The following is a 20,576-nucleotide window of genomic DNA, read 5'->3' on the forward strand; positions in this document are numbered from 1 at the left end:
ATACACTCATTCTTCAATAGGCAGCTTGCTTTTGTTCACTTCTCAGTACATTCAGGTAGTTGCTTTTGTATTGTGTTCCAGATTTAACAATAGCTTTTCTGCAGAAGATATTCCAGTCTGATCAGAGTCAAATGTAAAAGTTGCATAAATTTCTTGTTGCACATATGAAATTGTATACTAATAAAGTGTAGGACATTATATCAAGTATGCAAATAAACAGGTATGAACAATGAAATAGTAACTATGCTGAACAAGACTGAGCAGAATTGTCTTCCAGCTGTACTGTTATAGAAATATTTGAAAGTGAAAAAAGTAAAAGTGTTAGTCGCTCAGTTATGTCTGACTCTTTCTGACATCATGGACTGTAACCCACCAGGCTCCTCTGTCCATGTAATTCTCCAGGAAGAATACTGGAGTGGGTAGCCATGCCTTTCTCCAGAGAATCTCCCCATCTCGGGATCAAACACAGGTCTCCTGCACTGCAGGCAGATTCTTTACCATCTGAAACATTTATGTGAGCTAAATTCATTCAATAGCACAAATACTGAGACAAAAATGAAAGGCTATTTTCAGACTAAACTTCAAATTTTCTCGTACACTGGAAACAAAGCCATGGTGATACCTTTGACTTCTGTATAATTTTATGCATAGAGCCCCAGAATAGGCTGCAATCATGTTGTTAGACTGTGGGGTAGTGGAGGTGATGGTGGTAACAATGGTGATGACAGGAGTGGTAACAGTGATGGCAGTGCTGGTAGTGGTGTTAGTTGTTGTGAGAATATTATTATTGATGATGCTGGTTGGGTAGGGATGGAAATAGAGAAAATTATAATGTTATAGTGTTTAAATCTGAGAGAAATGATTTGAATAAATGATTAGATAACAGGTTCCACAAAAGGCTGGATTTCACCTATTTCTATATTGGGAAAGACCAAGTAAAAGTTATGTTTATCTCAACTTAAGTTATGAAACTATAATATCTAGTGAGCTTCATTTAACCAATTTGTAATGTTTTCCAAGGCAAATTTGATTGTTTCTTAAGACCAAAGACCTTACTCTCTAGACTATATCTGTATTCTCTCTCTCACTGTGTCCCTGTAATATTTGGTTCATATTTTTAAAAATATTTTTTTATTTGCCATAACAAACATTCAGATTTTTATGTTATTTATTTGAGAATGAAGATAGGAGTATTATTTTTTATTCCCTGAATTACCTTACATAATGTTTTGAGTGCTGTTCAAATAGATGGGGAAACAATGGAAAGAGTGACATACTTTATTTTGAGGGGGCTCCAAAATCACTGCAGATGGTGACTGCACCCATGAAATTAAAAGATGCTTGCTCTTTGCAAGAAAAGTTATGACCAACCTAGTCAGCATATTAAAAAGCAGAGACATTACTTTGCCAACACAGTACAGTTTAGTCAAAGCTATGGTTTTCTCCAGTACTCATGTATGGATATTAGAGTTGCACTATAAAGAAAGCTGAGCACCGAAGAATTGATGTTTTGAACTGTGGTGTTGGAGAAGACTCTTGAGAGTCCCTTGGACTGCAAGGAGATCCAACCAGTCCATCCTAAAATAAATCAGTCCTGAATATTCACTGGAAGGACTGATGTTGAAGCTGAAACTCCAAAACTTTGGCCACCTGATGGGAAGAACCGACTCATTGGAAAAGACCCTGATGTTGGGAAAGATTGAACGTGGGAGGAGAAGGGGACGACAGAGGATGAGATGGTTGGATGGCATCACCGACTCAATGGACATGAATTTGAGTAAGTTCCAGTAGTTGGTGATGGACAGGGAGGCCTGGTGTGCTGCAGTCCATGAGGTTGCAAAGATTCGGACACAACTGAGTGATTGAAATGAACCGAACTGATGTTCAAAGTATGGAGTTTAACCATGGTTTAGAGTATGCAAAAATGTTACATTTTTTCCATTTTTCCATAAAGTAAATTAATTTTACTCTGAAATGCATAATAAAATATTTAATCACCTTCCTTTCTACCTACATTCACTCAATGTTCATGAGTAATCTGCACAGCAAAACAAAATATTGATTCCCCTTAGATTTGCCCCATATCTCTTGGCTCTCAGAATCCTATGACATTAGGACACATAAACATTTGAAATGCTAAGACATGAGGTTTCCATGCTGTGCTCCATGGCTGAGGTAGGAAAGTGATGCCCAAGGTCCAGGTGAAATAGGGAAACCACTGAGCTATCCGTTTGCTTCTGTGATTTCTCCTTACCAAAATCATGCAATACAAAGAAGCATGTAGATCTGGTAATCATAAGATCTGTCAAGCTTTTATTTTTCCCCTTCCCTAAATAAAGATAGCTCCTCCCTTTCTTCTGTTTGCTTTTCTTTCCCCACCACCTCCATCTATTTTAGAATTATCCTACCCTGGGGTCTCAGAACTGAGCATAATGGCTATCTTAGAAGGAGATTGTCCTTCAGAAACCTGTATTTTTCCTGTTTCTAATCTCCCTTTCATACTGTTTATACTGATGCTGGGAAAGATTGAGGGCAGGAGGAGAAGCAGATGACAGAGGATGAGATGGTTGGATGGCATCACTGACTCAATGGACATGGGTTTGGGTAGACTCCGGCACTTGGTGAGGGACAGGGAGGCCTGGTGTGTTGCAGTTCATGGGGTTGCAAAGAGTCGGACTCGACTGAGCAACTGAGCTGAATCTCCCTTTCATTGAGACAATACAAATCTGGCTACCTGATTGAAGTGAGGGAATGTAAGGGAAATACATACAGCAACAAATTACTAGTAAGACCTTGAGAAATCACTCTGCTGCATACTCAATGAAAGACTATTTGTGAAATCGGTGTACATAAATATAGTTTAGATGTGAAGAGAAATGTTAATTTTAATTTGAGTGACAAGTAGGAAGAATCAATCTATTAGCTTCATTTTTTTCTCATGTTCTCTAAACTATCAATCATTTGTATTTTTATTAAAATTTTCAAGGTCCTTTACAGTTACTACTCTCTAAAACTAAGAGACTGAATTTGTTCAGGATCAGCAACAAGGGGCAGGGTTGGAAGTACAGTGAATCCACATCTTACTGTGCCAGAAGACTCTGGTGGGGAATTGGGCAGCACTCATTTAGGGGATTAAATCATCCTTGGGCTGGTGGAGAAAAAACAAACAAACAAACAAACAACACAAAAACTAAAGAGAGGCCCTAGGCTGGACCGAGAGTCTTTGGGGCTTTGAACTGAAATTTCTAAAGTTGGTGAGTGATTATCTTTGCCCATATTTCATATCTTATTGCACCCTGCTTGCCTCAGTAAAATTTCTTATCTATATTGTTTAATCCAACCCACAGGGAAATGTATTATTTTTATGGATATTCTTAGTTTATTACAGTAAGTTTCTAAGCAGAACAGAACATATCCTTTATCCTCTATCTTATTCCAAAAAAGAAGAACATTACTTCAGCTAAACTAGTTGGAAGAAAAGGCCAAAATTTTCCCATTAGTTCTGTTCTTTCTCTCCTGATAATATCCAAAATATATTAAACCCATGTGCCGATCTTTAACACACATCAAACTCCTTACTTTGCAGGATTTAAATAACTCCAAATATGCCCCAAGTGTTCATCCCAGTTGAATTAATAGCCAGGTGCTTACCAAAAAAAATCTCTCAAAAGGCAACCCAGTCTTCCCTTGAAAAATGGTTTCTCTGACAAATTTCTGCCTGACTTCTGCTACTCAAAGTTAATGTGCATATAAAACACACAAGGATCTTATTAAAATGGGGATTTTAGGCTGAATGTCCCAGAGGTTCTGATTCAATAAGCTTGGAACAAGACCTAGAACTCTGCATTTTTGACAGGCCCTCAGGTGATTCTGAGACAAATGCTTTGCAAACTTATCTATCTGCCTTATGTGATGCTTATGAGATCTTCTCTCCACTTCTAACCACAATAAGAAGACAGAAGACATTTTTTGCCCCTGTTGTCTTTCCTTTACTGACACTTCTTTCCCTATTAAAAAAATAGGCAATTTGAGAACCTGTTTTTTATCGTCTATCTCTGTCCTTTTTCATATACACTTTTTCTCAATAATAAAATGCCAGGTTTTTTTCTGATATATTATTCTCCTCCTTCCTTACCAGATAGGTTACTTTTCCCCTGTAATTTCCTTTTTTTTTTTTTTTTTGCTACTATCAAAAATTTATTATTTCCCTAATTAAGCACTTTATACAGTTAATATGGATTCTGAATTCACCACAGAGGATCACTGACAGCTATTTGGAGTGTATTTATAAATAATAATTTTATAAATATCAGTGGGAAATGCGACTTTTCCATTCAGTACAGTTCAGTCACTCAGTCATGTCTCAATCTTTGTGACCCCACGGACTGCAACAAGTCAGGCTTCCCTGTCTATCACCAACTCCCAGAGCTTACTTAAGCTCGTGTCCATTGAGTTGGTCATGCCATCCAACCATCTCATCCTCTGTCATCCCCTTCTCCTCCTGCCTTCAGTCTTTCCCAAAATCAGGGTCTTTTCCAAAGAGTAAGTTCTTTGCATCAGGTGGCCAAAGTATTGGCGTTTCAGCTTCAACATCAGTCCTTCCAGTGAATATTCAGGACTGATTTCCTTTAGGATTGACTGGTTGGGTCTCCTTGCAGTCCAAGGGACTCTCAAGAGTCTTCTCAAACACCACAGTTCAAAAGCATCAATTCTTTGGCACTCAGCTTTCTTTAGAATTCACCTCTCACATTCACGCATGACAACTGGAAAAAACATAACCTTGACTAGATGGACATTTGTTGGCAAAGTAATGTCTCTGCTTTTTAATATCCTGTCTAGGTTGATCATAGCTTTTCTTCCAAGAAGCAAGCGTCTTTTAACTTCACAGCTGCATTTACCATCTGCAGTGATTTTAGAGCCCAAAAAATAAAGTCTCTCACTATTTCCACTGTTTTCCCATCTATTTCCCATGAAGTGATGGGACCAGATGCCATGATCTTAGTTTTCTGAATGCTGAGTTTTAAGCCAGCTTTTCACTCTCTTTTTTCACTTTCATCAAGAGGCTCTTTAGTTCCTCTTCACTTTCTTCCATAAGGGTGGTGTCATCTGTATATCTGAGGTTATTGATATTTCTCCTGGCAATATTGATTCCAGCCTGTTCTTCATCTCGAATGATGTACTCTGCATATAAGTTAAATAAGCAGGGTGACAATATACAGCCTTGACAGTCTCCTTTCCCAATTTGGAACCAGTCTGCTATTCCATGTCCACATCTAACTGTTGCTTCTTGACCTGTATACCAATTTCTTAGGAGGCAAGTCAGGTGGTCTGGCATTCCCATTTCTTGAAGAATTTTCCACAGTTTGTTGTCATTCACACAATCAAAGGCTTTGGCATAGTCAATAGAGCAAAAGTAGATGTTTTTCTGGATCTCTCTTACTTTTTCAATGATCCAGTGGTTTTTGACAATTTTATCTCTGGTTCCTTTGCCTTTTCTAAATCCAGCTTGAACATCTCAAAGTTCACAGTTAATGTACAGTAGAAGCCTGGCTTGGAGAATTTTGAGCATTACTTTGCTAGCGTGTGAGATGAGTACAATTGTGCTATAGTTTGAACATTCTTTGGCATTGCCTTTCTTTGGGACTGGAAAGAAAACTGACCTTTTCCAGTCCTGTGGCCACTGTTGAGTTTTCCAAATTTGCTGGCATATTGAGTACAGCACTTTCACAGCATCATCTTTTAGGATTTGAAATAGCTCAACTGGAATTCCATCACCTCCACTAGCTTTGTTTGTAGTGATACTTCCTAAGGCCCACTTGACTTTGCATTCCAAGATGCCTGGCTCTAGGTGAGTGATGACACCATCATGGTTATGTGGGTCATTTGGATCTTTTTTGTATATCTTCTTAATATCTTTTGCTTCTGTTAGGTCCATACTATTTCTGTCCTTTAATGTTTCCATTTTGAGTGAAATGTTCCCTTGGTATCTCTAATTTTCTTAAAGAGATCTCTAGTGTTTCCTATTCTTTTGTTTTCCTCTATTTCTTTGCATTGATCACTGAGGAAATCTTTCTTATCTTTCCTTGCTATTCTTTGGAACTCTGTATTCAAATGAGTATATTTTTCCTTTTGTCCTTTGTGTTTAGCTTCTCTTCTTTTCTCAGCTATTTCAAGACCTCCTCAGACAACCATTTTGCCTTTTCCATTTCTTTTTCTTGGAGATGGTCTTGATCACTGCCTCCCTCCATGGTTCTTCAGGCACTCTATCAGATCAAATCCCTTGAGTCTTTTTGTCACTTCCACTGTATAATCATAAGGGATTTGATTTAGGTCATACCTGAATGTTCTAGTGTTTTTTCTTACTTTCTTCAATTTAAGTCTAAATTTGGCAGTAAGTATTTCATGAGCTGAACCAGAGTCAGCTCCTGGTCTTGTTTTTGCTGACTGTATAGAGCTTCTCCATCTTTGGCTGCAAAGAATATAATCACCTGAGTTTTATATTGACCATCTGGTGATGTCCATGTGTAGAGTATTTTCTTGTGTTGTTGGAAGGGGGTGTTTGCTATGATCAGTGCTTTTTCTTGGCAAAACTCTATTGGCCTTTGTCCTGCTTTGTTTTTTACTCCAAGGCCAAATTTGCCTGTTACTCCAGGTATCTCTGGACTTCCTACTTTTGCATTCTGGTCCCCTATAATGATAAGGCATCTTTATTGAATGTTAGTTCTAGAAGGTCTTGTAGGTGTTCAAAGAATCATTCAGCTTCTTCAGCTTTACTGGTCAGGGCATAGTCTTGGATTACCATAATGTTGAATGGCTTGCCTTGGAAATGAATAGAGATTATTCTGTCATTTTTGAGATTGCCTCCAAGGACTGCATTTTGGACTCTTTTGTTGACTATGAGGTCTACTCCATTTCTTCTAAGTGATTCTTGTCCACAGTAGTATATAATGGTCATCTGAGTTAACTTTACCCATTCCAGTCCATTTTAGTCCACTGATTCCTAACATGTTGATATTCACTATTGCCATCTCCTATTTGACCACTTCCAATTTGCCTTGTTTTATGGACCTAATATTACAGGTTTCTATGCAATATTGACTTCTTGTAAACAACAAAATCAAGATAAAATGTGGAGTTTGACAGTCTGCTAGACTCTCACTAGCTAAATAATTTCTTTACTATGTTCTTACATTATAATTCTATTTCTTGCTTAGAACAATCATAGATTTCTAATATATATTATTTGTGAAATCCAAGTGTTTACTATATGTTCACATTTCTAATTATGTTCCCTTTTAATAGTTCCTAAATGAGAGCAATAGTAGATCTCTTGGAAATACCTAAGAATTGGGAAATTTTTATAAGATTTCTAAATGGCACTTGGATCAAAGAGGAAGTCTCTAGGGAAATTTAGAAAAATTTAGAAAATATATATATATATATATATATATACACATACATATAATAAAAAATATATGAAAAGTTGTCATTGAAGCAATATCTAGAAATTTACAAGACTACACACTTTATTTAAAAAGAGAATCAGTTCAGTTCAGTCACTCAGTCATGTCTAACTCTTTGCTACCCTATGAATCGCAGCACACCAGGCCTCCCTGTCCATCATCAACACCTGGAGTTCACTCAGACTCACGTCCATCGAGTCAGTGATGCCATCCAGCTATCTCATCCTCTGTCGTCCCCTTCTCCTCCTGCCCCCAATCCCTCCCAGGATCAGAGTCTTTTCCAATGAGTCAACTCTTCACATGAGGTGGCCAAAGTACTGGAGTTTCAGCTTTAGCATCATTCCTTCCAAAGAAATCCCAGAGATGATCTCCTTCAGAATGGATTGGTTGGATCTCCTTGCAGTCCAAGAAACTCTCAAGAGTCTTTTCCAACACCACAGCTCAAAAGCATCAATTCTTCAGTGCTCAGCTTTCCTCATAGTCCAACTCTCACATTCATACATGACCACAGGAAAAACCATAGCCTTGACTAGATGGACCTTAGTCGGCAAAGTAATGTCTCTGCTTTTGAATATACTATCTAGGTTGGTCACAACTTTTCTTCCAAAGAGTAAACATCTTTTAATTTCATGGCTGCAGTCACCATCTGCAGTGATTCTGGAGCCCAAAAAAGTAAAGTCTGACACTCTTTCCACTGTTTCCCCATCTATTTGCCGTGAAGGGATGGGACCAGATGCCATGATCTTGGTTTTCTGAATGTTGAGCTTTAAGCCAACTTTTTCACTCTCCTCTTTCACTTTCATCAAGAGGCTTTTTAGTTCCTTTTCACTTAAGTCTAAAGCCATAACTTGCTTCCTTCTTATAAACTAGAGAAAGAAGAATACTTACCTGAAAGAAATGGGAAGGGAAACAATAAAGAAAAATACAAGCCAATACAATTAATTAGAAAATCAAAGAAATCAAAGACTAAATTTTGGAAAAAAAACAAAACTTTACAACTTCTAGACAGTCTGATAAGGGGAAAAAAGTAAAAGGACCCATGTTACCAAATGTTACTGTTGCTCAGTCACTAAGCCTTGTTTGACTTTTGGGACCTCATAGACTGTGGCACAGCAGGTTTCCCTGGCCTTCACTATGGACCAAAGTTTGCTCAAATTTATGTCCATTGAGGCCCTATTTATACATCTCATCCTCTGCCACCCACTTCTCCTTTTGTCTTCAATCTTTCCCAGCATTAGAGTCTTTTCCAATGAGTCAGTTCTTTATATCAACTGGCCAAAGTATTGGAGCTTCAGCTTCAACATCAGTCTTTCCAATGAATATTGAGAGTCGATTTCTTTAAAGAATTGACTGGTTTGATCTCCTTGCAGTCCAAAGGACTCTCAAGTGTCTTCTCCAACACTACAGTTCAAAAGCATCAATTTTTTGATGCTCAGCCTTCTTTTTGGATCCAACTCATACATCCACACATGACTACTGGAAAACCCATAGTTTTGACTATATGTCTTTTGCCAGCAAAGTGACATCTCTGCTTTTTAATATGATGTCTATGTTTGTCATAGCTTTCCATATAAGGAGCAAGTGTCTTCTAATTCTGTGGCTGCAGTCACTGTCCACAGTGATTATGGAGCCCAAGAAAAGAAAATCTTTCACTGTTTCCACTTTTTCTTTTCTATTTGCCATGAAGTGATGGGACCAGATGCCATGATCTTAGTTTTTTGAATGTTGGGTTTCCAGCCAGCTTTTATACTCTCCTCTCACCCTCATCAAGAGGCTTTTTAGTTCCTCTTCACTTTCTGCCTTAAGAGTGGTATTACCTGCATATCTGAATCTGTTGATATTTCTTCCAGCAACCTTGATTCCAGCTTGTGTTTCATCTAGCTGGGCATTTCACAGGATATACTCAGCATATAAGTTAAATAAGCAGGGTGACAATATATAGCCTTGTCGTACTCCTTTTCCAATTTAGAACCAGCCTATTGTTTCATATCCAGTTCTAACTGTTGCTTCTTGACCTGCATACAGGTTTCTCAGGAGACAGGCAAGATGGTCTTATACTCCTAACTCTTTAAGAATTTTCCACAGGTTTGTGATCCACACAGTCCATGAAGCAGACGTAGATGTTTTTCTGGAATTGCCTAGTTTCTCTGTGATCCAATGAATACTGGCAATTTGATCTCTGGTTCCTCTGTTTTCTCTAAGCCTATTTTTTACATATGGAAATTCTCCAATATCAGGAGTGAAATATATGGCATTACTACTAATCCCATGCATCTTAATAAAATAATAAGGAAATTATATGGACAATGCAATGTCTATAAAACTGATACCAAAGGGAAATGAGAAATTACTTGAAACACACAACTGCCAAATCACTCAAGAAGAAATAGATATCTGAAATATTCTGATAATGCTTAAGACAATTGAATTTGTAGTTTAAAACTTTCTCACTCCTACATCCTCCTGCTGTAAAAAAAGGAAGTGCATGTAAGCCCTGATGATTTTACAGATGCAATCTACTGAGTGTCTAAGCAGAAATACTGACAATTCCATCAGTATATTCCAGAAAACAGAAGAAAAATACAAGAGTTGAAAGCTATAAAACAACAGTCTTCAAGAATGTAGATATAAAATTTCTAATGACATCATCCAAATCAAATCCAGCAATATTTAAAATGAGGTTCACAAACAAGTGGAGATCAGCCTAAGAATGAAATTAGTGTTTATCATTCATAAATAAATGCAGTTCAGGAAAGCCTTCTTCAGTGATCAATGCAAAGAAATACAGGAAAAGAACAGAATTAGAAAGACTAGAGATCTCTTCAAGAAAATTTGAGATATCAAGGGAAAATTTCATGCAAAGATGGGCTCGATAAAGGACAGAAATGGTCTGGACCTAACAGAAGCAGAAGATATTAAGAAGAGGTGGCAAGAATACACAGAAGAACTGTACAAAAAAGATCTTCACGACCCAGATAATCATGATGATGTGATCACTAATCTAGAGCCAGACATTCTAGAATGTGAAGTCAAGTGGGCCTTGAAAAGCATCGCTACGAACAAAGCTAGTGGAGGTGATGGAATTCCAGTTGAGCTGTTTCAAACCCTGAAAGATGATGCTGTGAAAGTGCTGCACTCAAAATGCCAGAAAATTTGAAAACTCAGCAGTGGCCACAGGACTGGAAAAGGTCAGTTTTCATTCCAGTTCCAAAGAAAGGCAATGCCAAAGAATGCTCAAACTACTGCACAATTGCACTCATCTCACATGCTAGTAAAGTAATGCTCAAAATTCTCCAAGCCAGGCTTCAGCAATACATGAACCGTGGACTCTCTGATGTTCAGGCTGGTTTTAGAAAAGGCAGAGGTACCAGAGATCAAATTGCCAACATCTGTGGGATCATGGAAAAAGAAAGAGAGTTCCAGAAAAAAATCTATTTCTGCTTTATTGACTATGCCAAAGCCTTTGACTGTGTGCATCACAATAAACTGTGGAAAATACTGAAAGAGATGAGAATCCCAGACCACCTGACCTGCCTCTTGAGAAATCTGTATGCAGGTCAGGAAGCAACAGTTAGAACTGGACATGGAACAACAGACTGGTTCCAAATAGGAAAAGGAGTACGTTAAGGCTGTATATTGCCACCCTGTTTATTTAACTTATATGCAGAGTACATCATGAGAAACGCTGGGTAGGAAGGAGCACAAGCTGGAATCAAGATTGCCAGGAGAAATATCTATCACCCCAGATATGCAGATGACACCACCCGTATGGCAGAAAGTGAAGAGGAACTAAAAAGCCTCTTGATGTAAGTGAAAGAGGAGAGTGAAAAAGTTGGCTTAAAGCTCAACATTCAGAAAACGAAGATCATGGCATCTGGTCCCATCACTTCATGGAGAGTAGATGGGGAAACAGTGGAAACAGTGTCAGACTTTATTTTTTGGGGCTCCAAAATCACTGAAGATGGTGGCTGCAGCCATGAAATTAAAAGACGCTTACTCCTTGGAAGAAATGTTATGACCAATCTAGGTAGCATATTCAAAAGCAGAGACATTACTTTGCCAACTAGGTCCGTCTAGTCAAGGGTATGGTTTTTCCTGTGGTCATGTATGGATGTGAGAGTTGGACTGTGAAGAAGGCTGAGCACCAAAGAATTGATGCTTTTGAACTGTGGTGTTGGAAAAGACTCTTGAGAGTCCCTTGGACTGCAAAGAGATCCAACCAGTCCATTCTCAAGGAGATCAGCCCTGGGTATTCTTTGGAAGGAATGATGCTAAAGCTGAAACTCCAGTACTTTGGTCTCTTCATGCGAAGAGTTGACTCATTGGAAAAGACTCTGATGCTGGGAGGGATCAGGGTAGGAGGAGAAGGGGATAACAGAGGATGAGATGGCAGGATGGCATCACTGACTCGATGGACGTGAGTCTGAGTGAACTCCAGGAGTTGGTGATGGATAGGAAGGCCTGGCGTGCTGCGATCATGGGGTCACAAAGAGTCGGACATGACTGAGCGACTGAACTGAACTGATACATACATATGCTAAATAAGAAAACATGATAATCTCGACACAGGAAATTTTGAAAAAATTAGTTTCTGAAAACTTCCTATGGAGTAAACTTTAGTAACCTAAAACTACAATTAATACAATGAGGAGAGAACAAATGCCTTCTCTGTAATATTGGGAAGAAGCCAAAAAGTACTTTCTCAGAATTTCTTTTCAGTATTGCCCTGGAAATTTATGTCCAGATAAATAACAGAAGAAAAGTATGTAGAAGACATGCATGTTGACAAAGAAGAAAAAAATTATTTATTCACATGAGAGTGAAAAATGAAATTGTTAGTCATTCAGTCATGTCCAATTCTTATGACCTAATAGACTGTTACCTGTCAGGCTCCTCTGTCCATGAAATTTTCCAGGCAAGAATACTGGAGTGATTAATCATTTCCTTCTCCAGAGGATCTTCCTGATTCAGGAATTGAACTTGGTTCTTCTGCATTGCAGGCAGAATCTTTATCATCTGAGCCACCATGGCATGATTACTTTTTTTTTTTTTTAAGTTTTAATATCTACAAACAAGCTCCCACATAAGTGAATTTTGCAAAGTTACTGGATAAAATATCAATATACCAATGCCAATTATTTTCCTGCATAAAGACATTAAAATATATATATATTTACATGGGTATACATATACATAAACAGCATGAATAGGAATATCTATGTAAATATGCCATTGATACTGTTACCACATAATGAAGTACTTATATATAATTCTAACAAAATATGTATAAATGAATGCATACATGCTAAATCACTTCAGTCATGTCTCTTTGAGACCCCATAGACTGTAGTCCATTAGGCTCCTCTGTCCATCAGATTCTCCAGGCAAGAATAATGGAGTGGATTTCCATGCTGTCTCCAGAGGATCTTCCTGACTCAGGGACTGAACCCATGATTTTCACAGATCCTGTATTGGCAGGCAGGATCTTTACCCTAAGTGCCACCTGGGAAACCCCAATGTTAGAATCTATATACAAAACATTGATGAAACAATTAAAATTTTAAATGAATGGAGAAAGTAACAATTGTTCATGGATTGGAAGACTTAATATTTTCAATATGTCAATGGTTCTCAATCTTCTCTCCAGTGTAAACAAAACCCTTGAAAACTTTAGCAAGCTTTATTTGTAGAAATTGGCAAGTTAATTTTAAAATGTATATGAAATGGAAAATGATTAGAATACCTAAATGATTCTTAAATGGAAGAGCATAGTTATAGGATTCAAGTTATCCAATTTCAATGCATTAATATCAATCCCCTGTAATAGACTGGTATTAGCAAAAGCATAGACATATGTATTAATGGAACAGAAGAGATACATCAGCTATACATTCACACTGTATATTCAACAATTTTTGACAATATATTAATGGATAAATATTGTTTTCTCATAAACAAAGCAAAATCAAAGGACCCTCAACTGAAATATCAAATATAAAATTTCCCAGAAGCCCCATATAAATTAATTTACCTGACCTTAGGTTTTCAGTACGGTGATGAATTTTCAGGTACAACAGTAAAATTGCCGACCATGGAAGGGAAGCTTGAGAAATTACTTTATCAAAGTCAAAACCTTTACCTCTGTTTGGTGAGAAACTGAAAGAAAATGAACAGACATGGCACACACAAGGAGAAAATGTTGCAAATCACAAATCGATAAAAAGATTTGTATAGTGTGTGTTCTTTGTTTCATAGGTTTCCTATAGTTTCTTCCAAGTTCATTTGGACTACAATTTTTAAAACTATCAACATTTTGCACAGTTTTAAAGTTAATATATTTTAATATACCATTGACCATTCATATTTAGAGTTTCTGCATCTGTGGACGCAACTAATCATAGAAAAAAATATTCCAAAAAATGACAGAAAATTCTGCAAAGCAAAGGCTGAATTTGCCATATGTTGGCAACTATTTACACAGCATCTGCATTGTATTATATAAGCAATCTGCTGCTGCTAAGTTGCTTCAGTCGTGTCCAACTCTGTGCGACCCCATAGATGGCAGCCCACCAGGCTCCTCCGTCCCTGAGATTCTCCAGGCAAGAACACTGGAGTGGTTGCCATTTCTTTCTTCCACGCATGAAAGGGAAAAGTGAAAGTGAAAAGTGAAAGTGAAGTCGCTCAGTTGTGTCTGGCTCTTCGCAACCCCATGGACTGCAACCTACCAGGCTCCTCCGTCCATGGTAGTTTCCAGGGAAGAGTACTGGAGTAGGTTGCCATTGCCTTCTCCAATACAAGTAATCTAGAGATGGTTTAAAGTGTATGGGAGGATTATGTAGATTAATTGCTAATAGTAAACCAATTTATATAAGGGATTTGAACATTCAGATTTTGATATCCACAAGGGGTTCCTAGAACTGTTCAAAATTGGAAAATGAGGAATCTTAGAGTGCTTATAATATTCTCTCCCAGATATGAACTGTATATTTTCCTATATTTGTGTCTTTATATGCTGTTTTTGCTAGTAGTATTATAGGTGAACTGCCCATGATAATAGCATAGTTTTATCAAATGGGCACCATATGCAATTTCTTCTTGCCATAAGGACTTCAGTCTATCAATACTTTACCCTTGCTATCAGATCTTTCTCACAAATCTAAAAAAGTAGAATCTTCATCCTACAACCCTTTTAGGTCCTACATAATTTACTTTCTTCCTTTAAATAAGTCCACAAATAAGTTATTGATAACTATACTCTCCATTTTATCTTCTTCTGTCTCCTTACCCCTTACTCTCTCTTCTCTTTTCTTTCTATTAAACATTTTAATTATGAAAACTTTGTAAAAACAAAAATGTGCATATGTATATATATGTGTGTATATATATGTGTGTGTGTGTGTGTGTGTGTGTGTGTGTGTGTGTTTGTGTACAGGTGAAATAAATAAGATGAATCCCTATGTAATTAAATTTTTGACTGAATAACTAAACATCTTAACCCCAGCATAGATCATAAATAAAAATGCACCAGTCCTGATGCACTTCATATCCCAAATATTCTATCTGTGTCTGTCCTTCCACTGTAGGTCATACTCTGACTTTGTGGTAATAATTTTTTTACTTTGTTTTATTTTTTATTTTATTTATATTTTTTATGAAAAAAATTTTTTTTAATTTTACTTTATTTTACTTTATAATACTATATTGGTTTTGCCATACATCAAATAAAAGCAGTGCTAAGGGGAAAGTTCATAGCAATACAGGCATACCTCAAGAAACAAGAAAAAAGTCAAATAAATAATATAACTCTACACCTAAAGCAACTAGAAAAGGAAGAAATGAAGAACCCCAGGGTTAGTAGAAGGAAAGAAATCTTAAAAATTAGGGCAGAAATAAATGCAAAAGAAACAAAAGAGACCACAGCAAAAATCAACAAAGCCAAAAGCTGGTTCTATGAAAGGATAAATAAAATTGATAAACCATTAGCCAGACTCATCAAGATACTTTATTTTTTTAGAAAGTACTTTTATATTTTCATATGCCTTCCTAAACAATGTATTTTCACTTTTCTGTTTTTGGATTTTAAGTGAACAGAATTATTATTTTCATATTTTATATCTCAAATATGTTATCTATTCTTATTTAGTTAGATACTTGAATTGTTTTTGTTTGCTAAATAAAATCCTTCCCCACCCCACTTCTGAATATGAGAATCATATTTGATCCACAAAACTTTTCATTCATTTTATATTTTGTCAAACTGGTGGATTATACATTTCTAGGGAAGTTACTTTTTTTTTTTTTTAACTTTGTTGACAATTGGATTTCTACCTTTTGAAATGCCTGTTGAGTGCCTTTTTCCCATTGTTACTATTAATTTGTAGGATATCTTTGTGTATTTGGGGTATAAGTACTTTAATGTTTATATGAATTGGAATGTCTTCTACTTTTAGTGTCTCTATTTATACTTAGTTACTTCTAAGAATAAAATTTGTAATCTTAATAGAGTCAAATTTTTCTAATCTTTTCTGTATTTTAGAGCTCTTTTATTAAATAAATTTACCCTCCCCATTATGGTCTATATTACTATTTGAGACCCTTATTGTTTTGACATTCACATTTAGATCAATAACTGTGTTTTGTTTAGTGTAAGGCAGAGTCTCTTTTTTTTTTTTTCTAATACAGCTTCTTTAAATGCATTGTTTTTAATCTTCACTTCATGTGTCTTATATGTTGTGTTCATGTATTTCAGGGATGTGAATTTTGGTCCAATGATTTATTTATCTCTTTCTTTCCAATGCTGTGCTCCCATAATTACTGTAGCCTTGTAATAGTTTTTGACACTTTACCAGATATCACACTAACTTTATTTTCACTATAATAATAAATGATCCTAGGAATGGAGGGGGAAAATAGCAAATTCATCTGCAGAAAGCCCATTTATAAAATGCCTATTAGGCTCTTCTGAATAACAGGAACATATTATGTGCTCTATAGTTTATAGAGGGCTTTCCAGTGATTAGTATTTACAAGTCTATTTTATTTCTAAACTCCAAGTAAAAAATTTTTTATTTTTTTTTATTTTTTAAAAATAAATTTATTTATTTTAATTGGAGGCTAATTACTTTATAATATTGTATTGGTTTTACCATACATCAACATGAATCCACCACAGGTATACATGTGTTCCCCATCCTGAACCCCCCTCCCTCCTTTCTCCCTGTACCATACCTCTGGGTCGTCTCAGTGCACCAGCCCCAAGCATTCAGTATCATGCATTGAAACTGGACTGGCAATTCGTTTCATATATGATGTTATACATGTTTCAATGCCATTCTCCCAAATCATCCCACCCTCTCCCTCTCCCACAGAGTCCATGAGACTGTTCTATACATCTGTCTCTTTTGCTGTCTTGCATACAGAATTATCGTTACCATCTTTCTAAATTCCATATATATGTGTTAGTACACCATATTGGTGTTTTTCTTTCTGGCTTACTTCACTCTGTATAATAGGCTCCAGTTTCATCCGCTTCATTAGAACTGATTCAAATGTATTCTTTTTAATGGTTGAGGCTATGGTTTTTCCAGTGGTCACGTATGGATGTGAGAGTTGGACGTGAAGAAAGCAGAGTGCCGAAGAATTGATGCTTTTGAAATGTGGTGTTGGAGAGGACTCTTGGGAGTCCCTTGGATTGCCAGGAGATCGAACCAGTCCAATCTGAAGGAGATCAGCCCTGGGATTTCTTTGGAGGGAATGATGCTGAAGCTGAAACTCCAGTACTTCGACCACCTCATGCGAAGAGTTGACTCATTGGAAAAGACGCTGATGCTGGGAGGAATTAGGGGCAGGAGGAGAAGGGGACGACAGAGGATGAGATAGCTGGATGGCATCACAGATTCGATGGACGTGAGTCTGAGTGAACTCTGGGAGTTGGTGATGGACAGGGAAGCAAGGTGTGCTGCGATTCATGGGGTTGCAAAGAGTCGGACATGACTGAGCGACTGAACTGAACTGAATACTCCATTGTGTATATGTACCGCAGCTTTCTTATCCATTTATCTGCTGATGGACATCTAGGTTGCTTCCATGTCCTGGCAAATATATACAGTGCTGTGATGAACATTGGGGTACACGTGTCTCTTTCAATTCTGTTTTCCTCAGTGTGTATGCCCAGCACTGGGATTGCTGTGTCACAATTCAGTTCAGTTCAGCCGCTCAGTTGTGTCTGACTCTTTGCGACCCCATTAATTGCAGCACGCCAGGGCTCCCTGTCCATCACCAACTTCTGGAGTTCACTCAGACTCACGTCCATCGAATCTGTGATGCCATCCAGCCATCTCATCCTTGGTCACCCCTTTCTCCTCCTGCCCCCAATTCCTCCCAGCATCAGCGTCTTTTCCAATGAGTCAACTCTTCGCATGAGGTGGCCAAAGTACTGGAGCTTCAGCTTTAGCATCATTCCTTCCAAAGAAATCCCAGGGCTGATCTCCCTTAGAATGGACTGGTTGGATCTCTTTGCAGTCCAAGGGACTCTCAAGAGTCTTCTCCAACACCACAGTTCAAAAGCATCAATTCTTCGGCACTCAGCCTTCTTCACAGTCCAGCTCTCACATCCATACATGACCATAGGAGAAACCATAGCCTTGACTAGACGGACCTTAGTTGGCAAAGTAATGTCTGTGCTTTTGAATATACTATCTAGGTAGGTCATAACTTTTCTTCCAAGGAGTAAGCGTCTTTTAATTTCATGGGTGAAGTCACCATCTGCAGTGATTTTGGAGCCCCCAAAAATAAAGTCTGACACTGTTTCCACTGTTTCTCCATCTATTTCCCATGAAGTGATGGGACCAGATGCCATAATGCAGTTCTATTTCCAGTTTTGTTTTGTTTTGTTTTGAACATTTTTTATTTTTACTTTATTTTGCTTTACGATACTGTATTGGTTTTGCCATACATTGACATGAATCTGCCATGGGTGTACATGAGTTCCCAATTCTGAACATCCCTCCCACCTCCCACCCCATATCATCTCTCTGGATCATCTCCGTGCACCAGCCCCAAGCATCCTGTATCCTGTATTGAACAAAGACTGGCGATTCATTTCTTACCTGACAGTATACATGTTTAAATGCCATTCTCCCAAATCGTCCCACCTTCTCGCTCTCCCACACAGTCTAAAATCTGTTCTATACATCTGTGCCTCTTTTGCTGTCTCTCATAGAGGGTTATCATTACCATCTTTCTAAATTCCATATATATGTGTTAGTATACTGTATTGGTGTTTTTCTTTCTGGCTTACTTCACTCTGTATAATAGGCTCCAATTTCATCCACCTCATTAGAACTGATTCAAATGTATTCTTTTTAATGGTTGAGTAATACTCCATTGTATATATGTACCACAGCTTTCTTATCCATTCATCTGCTGATGGACATCCTAGGTTGTTTCCATGTCTTGGCTATTATAAACAGTGCTGCGATGAACATTGGGGTACACGTGTCTCTTTCAATTCTGGTTTCTTCAGTGTGTACGCCCAGCAGTGGGATTGCTGGGTCATAAAGCAGTTCTATTTGCAATTTTATATGGAATCTCCACACTGTTCTCCATAGTGGCTGTACTAGTTTGCATTCCCACCAACAGTGTAGGAGGGTTTCCTTTCCTCCACACCCTCTCCAGCATTTATTGCCATTCTGACTGGTGTAAAATGGTACCTCATTGTGGTTTTGATTTCCATTTCTCTGCTAATGAGTGATGTTGAGCATCTTTTCATGTGTTTGTTAGCCAACCGTATTTCTTCTTTGGAGAAATGTCTACTTAGTTCTTTGGCCCATCTTTTGATTGGGTCATTTATTTTTCTGGACTTGAGCTGCATAAGTTGCTTATATATTTTTGACATTAGTTGTTTGTCAGTTGCTTCATTTGCTATTATTTTCTCCCATTCAGAAGGCTGTCTTTTCACCTTGCTTATAGTTTCCTTTGTTGTGCAGAAGCTTTTAATTTTAATTAGATCCCATATTTTTATTTTTGCTTTTACTTGCTATATTCTGGGAGGTGTTTCATAGAGGATCCTTCTGTGATTTATGTCGGAGAGTGTTTTGCCTATGTTCTCCTCTGGCAGTTTTATAGTCTCTGGTCTTACGTTTAGATATTTAATCCATTTTGAGTTTATTTTCGTGTGCATTGTTAGAAAGTGATCTAGTTTCATTCTTTTACAAGTTGTTGACCAGTTTTCCCAGCACCACTTGTTAAAGAGATTGTCTTTAATCCATTGTGTACATTCTTGCCTCCTTTGTCGAAGATAAGGTGTCCATAGGTGTGTGGATTTATCTCTGGGCTTTCTATTTTGTTCCATTGATTTATATTTCTGTCTTTGTGCCAGTACCATACTGTCTTGATGACTGTGGCTTCGTAGTAGAGCCTGAAGTCAGGCAAGTTGATTCCTCAAGTTCCATTCTTCTTTCTTAAGATTGCTTTGGCTATTCGAGGTTTTTTGTATTTCCATACAAATTGTGAAATTATTTGCTCTAGTTCTGTGAAAAATACCGCTGGTAGCTTGATGGGGATTGCATTGAATCTGTAGATTGCTTGGGGTAGTCTTCTCATTTTCACTATGTTGATTCTTCTGATCCATGAACATGGTATATTTCTCCATCTATTAGTGTCCTTTCTGATTTCTTCCATCAGTGTTTTAAAATATTCTATATATAGGTCTTTAGTTTCTTTAGGTAGGTATATTCCTAAGTATTTTATTCTTTTCGTTGCAATGGTGAATGGAATTTTTCCTGAATTTCTTTTTCTACTTTCTCATTATTAGTGTGTAGGAATGCAAGGGATTTCTGTGTGTTGACTTTATATCCTGCAACTTTACTGTATTCATTTACTAGCTCTAGTAATTTTCTGGTGGAGTCTTTAGGGTTTTCTTTGTAGAGGATCATGTCATCTGCAAACAGTGAGAGTTTTACTTCTTCTTTTCCAATTTGGTTCCTTTTATTTCTTTTTCTGCTCTGATTTCTGTGGCCAAAACTTCCAGAACTATGTTGAATAGTAGCAGTGAAAGTGGGCACCCTTGTCTTGTTCCTGGCTTTAGGGGAAATGCTTTCAATTTTTCACCAT

This window comes from Capricornis sumatraensis, chromosome 5 (assembly GCF_032405125.1).
Source record: "Capricornis sumatraensis isolate serow.1 chromosome 5, serow.2, whole genome shotgun sequence".
Lineage (NCBI taxonomy): Eukaryota > Metazoa > Chordata > Mammalia > Artiodactyla > Bovidae > Capricornis > Capricornis sumatraensis.